The sequence below is a fragment of the Dermacentor silvarum genome, chromosome 4 (genome assembly GCF_013339745.2).
Source record: "Dermacentor silvarum isolate Dsil-2018 chromosome 4, BIME_Dsil_1.4, whole genome shotgun sequence".
Classification (NCBI taxonomy): domain Eukaryota; kingdom Metazoa; phylum Arthropoda; class Arachnida; order Ixodida; family Ixodidae; genus Dermacentor; species Dermacentor silvarum.
Genome location: NC_051157.2, coordinates 106,608,034 through 106,622,099, shown reverse-complemented (window position 1 = coordinate 106,622,099; position 14,066 = coordinate 106,608,034). Strand labels below are relative to the sequence as shown.

Here is a 14,066-nt window from a genome sequence, read left to right as displayed (position 1 = left end):
CTTATTCCCTTTCCCTCGGCTATCGGTAAGAGACCCCGAGCCCAGCGCTGTTAACGCGGGTAGCTCGCCCGAGTCTGCGTTGGTCGGCCGCGCCACGCGGAGGTTCGGTGGTGTATGCGTTTGTGTGTGTGTGTGCGCGCTCGTCGTAAGGAGCGTCTCCGACTGAACGGCGATAGCGCGGAGATTGGAGCTGAGGGGCCCTATACCCCTCTGCAGATCTTATAACTCGGTCGGGACCGTCCGGGCCAAAGGCGCGTCGGCGATTAGAAGAAGTATAGTGGTGGGGGTGAGGGAGGGGGTCGGAGGGAAGAGACCGACGAAGAGGATGTATGGTGCGCGCGTGTTCTGTGGTGTCTTTGTGCCTTGAGAAGTGGCCGTAAGTACGGGAAAGGAAAGAAAGAGAGAAGGCCGATAGCCCCGTCATCGCCTGCGACGTCTTCTTCTTCCTCTTCTTTTATATCTCCCTTAGCTACTGTTGCTGGTGGACGTGGTGTTGAACTGTGGTGCTGGGCTGGTTGCTGTATAGGTGTGTGTGTGCGGGTTCTTCTGACGTGCTCTGCAAGCCATTTCGCCGACTGGTTCCGCAGCGGACGATTCCCAGTGACCTCCGCGTCTGCAGTCACTGCCTTTCCTACACTGCCTGCGAAACTGCGACATTTTTTTCCCTCAATGTTTTCTTTCGTGGCCTGCGTGTAAATCTAGGGCCCCGGTCTCCCATAACTAGACACCGGTCTTCGCAGCGAGGCCAAGCAGCCTGTCTTTCCCAAGTGGCGGCGGCGGTGACGACGTCTCAGCGAAACAACGTAAGTGTGAAATTTATGGGTGCTCATAACCAACCTCCGGGCCTTATATATACTGCAAGTGCTCAATTCAGTTCTCTCGAACTTTATTATAATTTTTTTTTCGGGTGTAAAGCGGCGCATTTTGCGGTGCAGGTCACGACGTTTTGTCGTGGACAGGCCGTGTTTCTTACGAAATAGAGTTTGGGGTAAAGGGTTTTCACGTGGCAGTTTAGGGGCTACGAGGAAGGGGGTGAGAGCCCGCAAATACAATTGTCACCCGGAGTGCCAAATTTATGCGCGCTCCAGAAAGTGATTTGTATAGAGTAGGGACCATTTTTCTCAGTTGATTTCGTTCTCTGTGGCAGTTATGGTTATTACCGAGAAATGTAACGCTCGAGAGTTGACTTTCGGTTAGCGGATTTTGGCGAATGAAACCTTTTGGTATAGCACTTGAATGAGACGATGTTATTATAATTATATTGAATTAGGTTGTTTTTGAGGACGCGACTTTATAATAGATTTGACCGTAGTCCGTTTAGTAGTTTATGTAAGGGATCCGGTGTTTACATATATGAGGTTGGCAGTTTTGCCTACGAACTGACGTCTATGCGATGCTATGAGAGCATTGAGAGCATAGACCCGACACGTCTATGCTCTCAATACCACGGCAGCAACGATGAATCCATTAATAATGCCCGTTTTGAACTACAGGAAGAGGAAACCCACACAAGGTGAATTAGATGAAGTTTCATAATAATATAGAAGTGTTGCATCAGCGAACACTTTCAAAAATTTTTACATGTTGCCTGTGGCCGATAGCACAATTCTTGTTCATGAGCTAGTCTACCCCAGAAATGCATTGGCGTTGCAGTTACTTTTGTGCGTCACTGCATGAAACGACGTTTTGTTGAGAATGTAACTGGAACGCCAATGCATTTCTCCGCAAAGTTCCGGAATCAATACCTCGAAACTGCTGTCAACCTGATAATTCGTTCCAAGTGGATCCACCTTGCGAACTCCATGGCTAGAACTTGTAAACAGCAATATGGGCCATCAGGTTATAAGTTAGAAACTTAATTAGTGTACTTTTGTTAATTAGCCAATTAGGCATTTCAGTTTCTTGTGCAAATAATGTCCGCATCTTCGAGTAGACCAGCTGATGAACTAGAATTGTGCTATCTGCCACAGGCAACCTTTAAACATTTTTGAACGTGTTCGCTGAAACACCCTGTATTTCTTCGAGCTTACCGTACGGTATGCCGCTGTGTCATGGAAGTGAAACCCCGGCACTACACTCTTGCACTAAGGACGTTCATAATAGACAGATCTTTATTTGTTAGATCCTTCTCCTCTTTCAATCCCCTTCCCCCCTTTCCCTAGTAGCCTACCGGGCTCAGCCTGGTTAACCTCCCTGCCTTTCCATTATGACTTCTCTCTCTCTCTCTCTTTATCTATTAGGTGTGAGAGGCGTATAACAACCGATTGGGGATTTCAGAAGAAGCTACGAGATTTGAGACGAAATCGGGTGCATACTCTTTCCCTGATTTATTGTTTAGTTCAAAAGACTTCAATAAATCTACTTCCAATAACTGAGTGAATGCAGCCTCGAAAAAACAACTGCGCGCTCAAAAGCAGTGATACCAGTTAATATTGGCAGCTGCTTCCACAATAGCAGGCTACGGTGTGCGTTTAGCATTGTGCGTCTCTTTATAAACGTATAGTTTCCCTCTCGATAACGCAGCACACGCAATATTGTAGCGAGTTTATACCTAGAAAGTTATAGAGGATGACCTGGGGGGAAGTGTGGCATAGTCGCATAGAAGTTTGCAGCAATATAAATCGCGCAGGAACTGTGCCTCGTGCCCTTGTGCCCGGAAAGCCCGACTGTTGGCTCTGCCATATCGAGCTCCTTGGCTGTGTTGAACCCGGATATAACGAATTATCTTGTATAACGAACAGCTGTAAAATCACTTGAAAACTTTTGTACAAAATTTTTATTTTATATATCGAATTATTGATGTATCGAACTGTTTCGCGATCCCCTTCGAGTTCGATATATCCCGGTTCGACTGTATAGCTATCAGTGGCCTTGCAGGCTCGACGCTCCTGGCGCTTACTTGGTTGTACACAGTACGTTCTGCTGTTCATTAGTCAGCGGGTGCTCAGTGCTTTCTCCCTACACTAGCCGGCATGCGCAGACGAAGATAAGTTTCATCTTCATTCTTATTCGTGCTTCGTCATCGGAGCAGTTTAGTTTCATAAAAAAGAGAAACAAGCTAGCGCGTTCGCGTGCGCGCATAAACAGCTTTAAAATCAAATTCTGGGGCTTTAGGGGCCAAAACCGCGATATGATTGTGAGGCACGCCGTAGTTGGGAGACTCCGGAATAATGTTGACCAGCTGGGGTTCTTGGCAGCACGTATAACGTGTAGCCAATGCACGGTATAGTACACGGCAGTTTTTTTGTTTTTTTTTTGCATTTCGCCCCCATCGAAACGCGGCCGCGATTTGAACCCTCGCCCTCGCGCTTAGCTGCGTAATGCCAAAGCCACTAAGCCGCAACGGCGGGTCCACAACCAGTTCATTTTCTTGATTGCTGAGTATGCCTTTCCTCGCTTCACAGGACAATTACAGAGGGGTTCTTGACCGTTTTCTTCTTTGTTTTTCCTTGCAGTTAAATGAATTGAAAATTATGGCTGCCAAGAAGCTTTTGGCTGGAGGGACGAGAAGAAAAAAATGAATGATGAAAAGGACAAGAAAATGTCATTGCGCAGTATTCGGGATTGTTCCTCGATTGACGGCATTATACGAGACGTTCCACTCGACTTATACTGCGATACGCGAGCGCTGCAACGCAGCTTATGGGAATTTCTTTTCCATAATTGATGGGCCTCCCGCAAGTGCCTTCGATGTGGAAGGACGCAGGGACGTAACGCAATGGGCCGGCTTTTACGTCGAAAGAGATTCTTAGATGCGCGGGCATCACGTTTCTTGGGCCATTTGGACGTACATAAAAAGGGCCTTCACCTCTGTCAAAGCGGTCGCGCATTCTCTGTGCTCGAGTGGCACATCGCGACGACCGCAATGCCGCTCAGTGACGATATATTTTCACTCGAGCAGTGTCGTAAGCAGTTGTACTGCGTGCGCAAGTGTCGTAACAGAATCGCCCGCATGACAGGATACGCATTCAAGTATTGGCCCGAGCTCGCCCGAGCGCCGTGACCCGACATTCAGCCGGTTGCGACAGATTGCGACGAGCGCTCAGACCGCGGACGTTCCGTATATAGACACGTGTAATAGGATCTAGGCAGCAGAATTTACAGACAGACAGACAGACAGACAGACAGACAGACAGACAGACAGACAGACAGACAGACAGACAGACAGACAGACAGACAGACAAACAAACAAACAAACAGACAGACACCGATACAAGACAAGACAGACAGGCAGGCAGGCAGACACAGACATACACAAGACAAGACAAGACAGACAGACAGACAGACAGGCAGACAGACCTTCAGTATCATTCCAAGTGTTTCTTAAGAAGATCGCCTGAAAGATTATATTAACAGACAGACAGACACAAGACAAGACAGGCAGGCAGGCACAAGACAGACAAAAGACAAGACAAGACAGACAGACAGATACAAGACAAGACAAGACAGACAGGCAGGCAGGCAGACAGACAGAGATACAGACAGACAGACAGACAGACAGAAAGACAGACAGACAGACAGACAGACAAACAGACAGACAGACAGACAGACAGACAGACAGACAGACAGACAGACAGACAGACAGACAGACAGACAGACAGACAGACACAGACACAAGATTAGACAGGCAAGCAGGCAGGCAGATACAGGACAAGATAGACAGACAGACAGACACCGATACAAGACAAGACAGACAGACAGACAGAAAGACAAGACAAGACAGGCAGGCAGGCATACATACAGTGATACAGACAGACAGGCACAGACAGTCAGACCGAAACACTGACAAGACAGACACAGAAAGACAGACCAAAACAAGACAATACAAGACAAGGAAGGCAGGCAGGCAGACACAGGACAAGACTGACAGACAGACACCGATACGAGACAAGACAGAGAGGCAGGCAGGCAGGCAGGCAGACACAGGACAAGACAGACAGACAGACAAGCAGACAGACACCGATACAAGACAAGACAGACAGGCAGGCAGGCAGACACAGACATACACACGACAAGACAGACAGACACAGACACAAGGCAAGACAGATAGACATACACAAGACAGACAGACAGACAGGCAGAAGACAAGACAAGACAGACAGGCAGGCATACATACAGTTATACAGACAGACACAGACAGTCAGACCGAAACACAGACAAGACAAGACAGACACAGACAGACAGACCGAAACAAGACAAGACAAGGAAGGCAGGCAGACACAGGACAAGACTGACAGACAGACACAAGGCAAGACAGGACAAGACAGACAGACAGACAAACAGACAGACACCGATACAAGACAAGACAGACAGGCTGGCAGGCAGACACAGGACAAGACTGACAGACAGACAAACAGACAGGACAAGACCGACAAGGCAAACAGACAGACAGACAAACAGACAAGACAAGACAGGACAAGACAGACAAACAGACAGACACCGATACAAGACAAGACAGACAGACAGGCAGGCGCACAAAGACATACACAGGACAAGACAAGACAGACAAACAGACAGACAGACCTTCAGTATCATTCCAAGTGTTTCTTAAGAAGATCGCCTGAAAGATTATATTAACAGACAGACAGACACAAGACAAGACAGGCAGGCAGGCACAAGATAAGACAAGACAGACAGACAGGCAGATACAAGACAAGACAGGCAAGCAGACAGACAGAGATACAGACAGACAGACACACAGACAGACAGACCCAGACACAAGACAAGACAGGCAAGCAGGCAGGCAGACACAGGACAAGACTGACAGACAGACACAAGACAAGACAGGACAAGACAGACAGACAGACAAACAGACAGACACCGATACAAGACAAGATAGACAGGCAGGCAGGCAGACAAAGACATACACAAGACAAGACAGACAGACACAGACCAAGACAAGACAAGACAGACAGACATACACAAGACAGACAGACAGACAGAAGACAAGACAGACAGGCAGGCATACATACAGTGATACAGACAGACAGACAGACAGACAGACAGACAGACAGACAGACAGAGAGACAGACAGTCAGACCGAAACACAGACAAGACAGACCGACCGAAACAAGACAAGGAAGGCAGGCAGGCAGACACAGGACAAGACTGACAAACAGACACAAGACAGGACAAGACAGACAGACAAACAGACACCGATACAAAACAGACAGGCAGGCAGGCAGACACAGGACAAGACTGTCAGACAGACACAAGACACGACAGCACAAGACAGACAGACAAACAGACAGACACTGATACAAGACAAGACAGACAGGCAGGCAGGCAGACACAGACATACACAGGACAAGACAAGACAGACAGACAGATCTTCAGTATCATTCCAAGTGTTTCTTAAGATCGCCTGAAAGATTATATTAACAGACAGACAGACAGACACAAGACAAGACAGGCAGGCAGGCACAAGACAAGACAAGACAGACAGACAGATACAAGACAAGACAAGACAGACAGGCAGGCAGACAGACAGAGATAAAGAGAGACAGACACACACACAGACGGACACAGACACAAGACAAGACAGGCAAGCAGACAGGCAGACATAGGACAAGACTGACAGACGGACACAAGACAAGACAGGACAAGACAGACAGACACCGATACAAGACAAGATAGACAGGCAGGCAGGCAGGCAAAGACATACACAAGAGAAGACAGACACAGACCAAGACAAGACAAGACAGACAGACAGACAGACAGACATACACAAGACAGACAGACAGACAGACAGAAGACAAGACAAGGAAGGCAGGCAGGCAGACACAGGACAAGATTGACAGACAGACACAAGACAAGACAGGACAAGACAGACAGACAAACAGACAGACAACGATACAAGACAGACAGGCAGGCAGGCAGACACAGGACAAGACTGTCAGGTATACACAAGACACGACAGCACAAGACAGACAGACAGACAAACAGACAGACACCGATACAAGACAAGACAGACAGGCAGGCAGGCAGACGCAGACATACCCAAAACAAGACAAGACAGACAGACACAAGACAAGACAAGACAGACAGACAGACAGACAGACAGACCTTCAGTATCATTCCAAGTGTTAAGAAGATCGCCTGAAAGATTATATTAACAGACAGAAAGACAGACACAAGACAAGACAGGCAGGCAGGCACAAGACAAGACAAGACAGACAAAAGACAAGACAGACAGACAGATTCAAGACAAGACAGACAGGCAGGCAGGCAGACAGACAGAGATACAGACAGACACAAGACAAGACCGACGCAGACAGACAGACAGACAGACAGACAGATACAGACACAAGACAGGCAAGCAGGCAGGCAGACACAGGACAAGACTGACGGACAGACACAAGACAACACAGGACAAGACAGACAGACCGACAAACAGACACGATACAAGACAAGACATAAAGACACAAGACAAGACAGGCAGGCAGGCACAAGACAAGACAGACAAAAGACAAGACAAGACAGAAAGATACAAGACAAGACAAGACAGAGAGGCAGGCAGGCAGAGAGACACAAAACAAGACAGGCAAGAAGGCAGGCAGACACAGGACAAGACTGACAGACAGACACAAGACAAGACAGGACAAGACAGACAGACAGACAAACAAACAGACAGACACCGATACAAGGCAAGACAGAGAGGCAGGCAGGCAGACACAGACATACACAAGCCATTGTAAGACAGACAGACACAGACACAAGAGAATACAAGACAGACAGACAGACAGACAGACAGACAGACAGACAGACAGACAGACAGACAGACAGACAGACAGACCTTCAGTATCATTCCAAGTGTTTCTTAAGAAGATCGTCTGAAAGATTATATTAACAGACAGACAGACAGACAGACACAAGACAAGACAGGCAGGCAGGCACAAGACAAGACAGACAAAAGACAAGACAAGATAGACAGACAGATACAAGACAAGACAGACAGGCAGGCAGGCAGGCAGACAGACAGAGATACAGACAGACACAGACACAAGACAAGACAGACACAGACAGACAGACACAGACACAAGACAAGACAGGCAAGCAGGCAGGCAGACACAAGACAAGACAAGACAGACAGACAGACACAAGCCATGAGAAGACTAGAGAAGAGAGACAGACAGACTGACTGACTGACTGACTGACTGACTGACAGACAGACAGACAGACAGACAGACAGGCAGACAGACAGACAGACAGACAGACAGAAAAGACAAGACAAGACAAGACAGACAGGCAGGCATACATACAGTGATACAGACAGACACAGACAGTCAGACGGAAACACTGACAAGACAAGACAGACAGACAGACCGAAACAAGACAAGACAATATAAGGAAGGCAGGCAGGCAGACACAGGACAAGGCTGACAGACAGACACAAGACCAGACAGACAGGCAAGCAGACAGACACCGATACAAGACAAGACAGACAGGCAGGCAGGCAGGAAGACACAGACATACACAAGACAAGACAAGACAGACAGGCAGGCATACATACAGTGATACAGACAGACAGACACAGACAGCCAGACAGAAACACAGACAAGACAAGACAGACACAGACAGACAGATCGAAACAAGACAAGACAAGGAAGGCAGGCTGGCAGACACAGGGCAAGACTGACAGACAGACACAAGATAAGACAGGACAAGACAGACAGAGAGACACCGATACAAGACAAGACAGACAGGCAGGCAGGCAGGAAGACACAGACATACACAAGACAAGACAAGACAGACAGGCAGGCATACATACAGTGATACAGACAGACAGACACAGACAGCCAGACAGAAACACAGACAAGACAAGACAGACACAGACAGACAGATCGAAACAAGACAAGACAAGGAAGGCAGGCTGGCAGACACAGGGCAAGACTGACAGACAGACACAAGACAAGACAGGACAAGACAGACAGAGAGACACCGATACAAGACAAGACAGACAGGCAGGCAGGCAGACACAGACATACCCAAGACAAGACAAGACAGACAGACACAAGACAAGACAGACCGACAGACCTTCAGTATCATTCCAAGTGTTTCTTAAGAAGATCGCCTGAAAGATTATATTAACAGACAGATAGACACAAGATAAGACAGGCAGGCAGGCACAAGACAAGACAAGACAGACAAAAGACAAGACAAGACAGACAGATACGAGACAACACAGACAGGCAGGCAGGCAGACAGACAGAGATACAGACAGACAGACACAAGACAATACAGACACAGACAGACAGACAAGCAGACAGACACCGATACAAGACAAGACAGACAGACACAAGACAAGACAGGCAGGCGGGCAGAAGATAAGACAAGACAGACAAAAGACAAGACAAGACAGACAGATACAAGACAAGACAGGGAGGCAGGCAGGACAGACAGACAGAGATACAGACAGACAGACACAGACACAAAACAAGACAGACACAGACAGACAGACAGACAGACAGACAGACAGACAGACACAGACACAAGACAAGACAGGCAAGCAGGCAGGTAGACACAGGACAAGACTGACAGACAGACACAAGACAAGACAGGACAAGACAGACAGACAGACAGACAGACAAACAAACAGACAGACACAAGACAAGAAAGGCAGGCAGGTACAAGACAAGACAAGACAGACAAAAGACAAAACATGACAGACAGACAGATACAAGACAAGGCAGACAGGCAGGCAGGCAGGCAGAGATATAGACAGACACAGACACAAGACAAGACAGACACAGACAGACAGACACAAGACAAGACAGACAAGCCGGCAGGCAGACACAAGACAAGACAAGACAGACAGACACAAGCCATGACAAGACTAGACAAGAGAGACAAACAGACTGACAGACAGACAGACAGACAGACAGACAGACAGACAGACAGACAGACAGACAGACAAACAAACAGACAGACACAAGACAAGAAAGGCAGGCAGGTACAAGACAAGACAGACAAAAGACAAAACATGACAGACAGACAGATACAAGACAAGACAAGGCAGACAGGCAGGCAGGCAGGCAGGCAGGCAGGCAGGCAGGCAGGCAGGCAGAGATATAGACAGACACAGACACAAGACAAGACAGACACAGACAGACAGACACAAGACAAGACAGACAAGCCGGCAGGCAGACACAAGACAAGACAGACAGACACAAGCCATGACAAGACTAGACAAGAGAGACAAACAGACTGACTGACAGATGGACAGACAGACACAGATACAAGACAAGACAAGACAAGACAAGACAGACAGACAGACAGACAGACAGACAGACAGACAGACAGACAGACAGACAGACAGACAGACAGACAGACAGACAGACAGACAGACAGACAGACAGACTTACCTTCAGTATCATTGCAAGAGTTTCTTACGAATTAAGATCACCTGAGAGATTATATTAACTCAGCGTCCCGCTTTGAACATACAGTAGGCGTCAAAAGTTTACAGATTGTGGTATCTGATTAAAGGCTAAGCATCTCCGCAGTATGGACCCGTGGCTTGGTATTAAGATTTCCAGCCTGTAGTGTCATGCGCCAAAAACACAGCGCAGGTAAATATTACTAGCTACGGTCATAAACAGCTCAAAATTCAACATTTTGTCAGATCCCATGGTGCGCGAACTTTTTTACGTCGACTTTATACGCACCATATACCTCCGCATATTTCTTAACCTCATCAATTACTATTACAGTGGTGCACAGAGGGGAGGGCATGGACCTCTTATCCCCTGTGCAAAGAGAGTGTACGGTCGTTAGTTCCATGCCCCATTTGAGCGCCTTCTATGGGTTCTGTTGCCTTCGTTTAAGCGAAGCTTTATAGGCTCACTAGTGTCGGCGGTGGTGGTGGTGTCACGCTGAAAAGTATAGGCCGATCTTCGTGGTAGTGCAGAAAGGGTCCAAGCTCAATGGCACACACCAGTAACAAAAACAAAGATAGAAAGAGAGAAAAAGCAAGAAAGAGAGAAAGAGAGAGAGAGAGAGAGAAAGGAAGAAAAAGATAAAGAGAAAGAAATAGAGATAGAGAGAGAGAGAGAGAGAGAGGAAGTAATAGAGAAGGAAATAAATAAAGAAAATCACCAGGAAGGTCAGATACACACACGACAAGCTTCGCTTACCCCCATTTTCTCTACAGGGGAAGGGCTGGTGATCTTTTAGGAGTTAACTCCTTGTCTGTGCACTAGTTTGTATCGTAGTGCATGGTTGATGGTCGTTGAACAGAACATATTGGCCAAATACGTGTTGCACAACAGCGTAGCCCATTGCAATGTACAAGCGTGATGAGTGGTTATTGAATGAATAAGAAATATTATATTCTATGACTACTTTCCATATTTCGTTGAATGTCCATGAAACCGACAAAGAAAGTAGATGACAGGAGCCTCTGCAAAATGGTCTGACCCTGCGCACTCCTATATTTGGCGTAACTATCAACCGCCCTCGAAAGATGTGTGAGCCGCTGCATTCCGTGTAGCGCAACAGCGTATACTTCGACCCAAAGCATCGTTTTCATTCAGCATCCCGACTCGGCACCTCCCCTCACGCTTTATGGCTGACAGGTGTTCTTTTATTTAGGCATCGCCTCCAATATATTGGCGGTCGCTCGCTGCTCGATCCCGGAGGCCATTATCTAGTATACTTGTCGTTCGGAGTCAAGCGTCAATTACCGCATCACATTACACGGATGTATCCCATTACACGGATGCATCACATTACATGGATGCTGTGACCATTATCGCCTTCTTGCGTCATTGCGAAAACTTCGAAGGACGCGGTTCTCCGTAGGGCGATGGAACAGGCAACTAAATCAAAATTTTGGTATGAAGTGCTTTAGTCAGGGGATGAATGTGTTGTCTGCGTTGCAGCCGACCGAGATGGCGTGGTCACGTGCACTGAGCGAGTCACCTGCAAGTGGCGGAGCACCCATCGCGACCTCTTTGCACACGGATTTGCGCCATGCATACCAATGTGATATGGTATACAAGTTCTCTTTTCTGATATGGTAATCAAGACGGATGAATTTTTATCACGGCATAAGATAAGGGGGTGTTATGATATAAGAAAAATTGCACGCATACAGGTCGGCTGACGAAAAACACGGGTTAAATTAGAGCCGAGGTGGATGGTGACGAGCGCGTCACTAAAGACCACCACGAACCCAAAAATACCAAGAAAGGTTCGGCAAGAAAGGAGGGCTCATTTCTCAACATTGAATGCTCAGGTCGACCCCGAATAACAGGCGGCGGGCGACAGAGGAGGTTGCCGCTAGCAGGAAGGCTAGCCTTCCTTGCGGAGGCTAGCCGCCTGACGTGATACTGGCTCCTAGATTTTCTTCATTTTTTTCTTTTCAGTTCTTCATGCGCATGCCGCTGCGCCCCCGTAATCCAGTTTAAACGCACACATGCCACCTGTGCCACAAAGTGTCAAGCTATGGTATTCTTTTGCGGAACCACTGCAGTTTCTTTTATCATGAAAAGTTGGGCAACTTGCTTCGATGACGGTACGGTACGTGATCTAAGCAAGACAAGAGCCCGTTACATACATCCATCTATTGAAAAAAAAAAAAAAGCTCACGCTCCTTAAAGTGATTCTGCAGGTAACCGCCGTATTGTGCAACAAACATGGCAATTGCAAACGTACTCATTTCAAGAAGTAAAAAGAACAATATTTCTGCTCTCCGTTCGCATCTATTAAAGATTAGAGGTGCGGCGGCTCTAATACTACGAACGTTGTCGTCATGCGCGTCAATACATACTGTATAATGTAGCACGAAAAGCACTTACGAAAGTGGCGTGTACTCACTCACCAACTACTCCCTCTTTGAAGCTTCTAGTGAATTATAAGACGGATAGAGCTGTTAAGATAAAAGCATATAGAGGTTTGTCCATGTAGACATACGCACGTACATGCTGCAGTGCTACAGTGAAAGAGAATCAGAGAGGAGAGATAAAGACCCCAGAAGAAAAGGAACAAGTGAGAGAGAGAGAGAAAAAAAGAAGGATTAGAATATGGTTTACATCTGCAACCTCACTCCGCCTCACAACTGTTCACGCATTTATCTTTTATGATCCACAAATACACATGCAAAAAAGAAAACACAAACAAACAAAGGAGAGAAAAAAGAATCAGCCGTATTATTGTTTCACCATTCTCACCGCGTTGAGCGGGAACACCTCGGTATAGACCAAGAAGGTGTTAAAAAATAGAAAACTAAAAAAAAAAGCCTCCTTGGTAGAGACCGACCATCCATTTCTTTGAGTGCCCCAGTGGCGGTGGTGTACGAACGCCATACCGAGAATGGATAGAACCGAAACGGGGATATTGCTTGCAAAAAAGCCGAAACCGCGTCTTCGTGCTGTTCTCGCCAATTTATTTTTCTCTTTTTCTTTCGCTGAGATGACACGTTGCCTTCGAAAAGAGGATTTCGCCGCGTTTTAGCGAGGGGGGGGGGGGGGGGGGAGGCACGATGGAACATTAGTGAGAAAAAAGTATAAAGAGTTGAGCTCTACTATAAGAAGCTTTTTCGCCAGTGCCCCCGTTATCAACACCATTTTTCTTGAAATCCGCTGTATCGGCATCCGCGACCGATGTAAACAGTGTCATAGATGTATAATTCTAGCTACTACTTTCAGTAAGGTGTTTTTCTATGAGGAATGTTACGGGGCGTATACCTTAAAGCAACGTCGGGTCCATAAAAAATGTCACGTTCGCTCGCATTTGTTTACGGACAGAAGCCGCGAAGTTTCAGGGAAGACGGAGTGCCGATCTGCTATAGCAGTGAAAGCGAACACCATTCTTCTCTTCCATACTGTGGCCAGAGCGCACGAAGAGCGCAGGGCTCAGTGATTCGAGCGCCATCACCTGCCCGCATGGCGGCCGGCGCTTTTTTGCACCACCGGTGGGCACTGCGGACACCAAGATCGTGCATTTTGGCGTACGATGAAATGTAAAGCATTGGGACTACATTGCCCCCCCCCCCCTCTCCCCGCAATCACCCAAGCGCTCACCAGTGGCGCACAAAAAAAAAAACTAAAAAGAAAAAGAAACGC

The 14,066-nt window shown here is 47.3% G+C and overlaps 1 protein-coding gene across 1 annotated transcript in view; it reads left to right on the top strand.

The window, feature by feature from the left end:
• Positions 1 to 321: 321 nt before the first annotated feature.
• LOC119450471 (vesicular glutamate transporter 2.1) overlaps positions 322 to 14,066 on the top strand; it is a 157,895-nt gene continuing 144,150 nt past the window's right edge. Inside the window, exon 1 of the mRNA XM_037713914.2 lies at positions 322 to 803. The gene's annotated coding sequence lies outside the window, so the exon portion shown is untranslated. The remainder of the gene's footprint in view (positions 804 to 14,066) is intronic.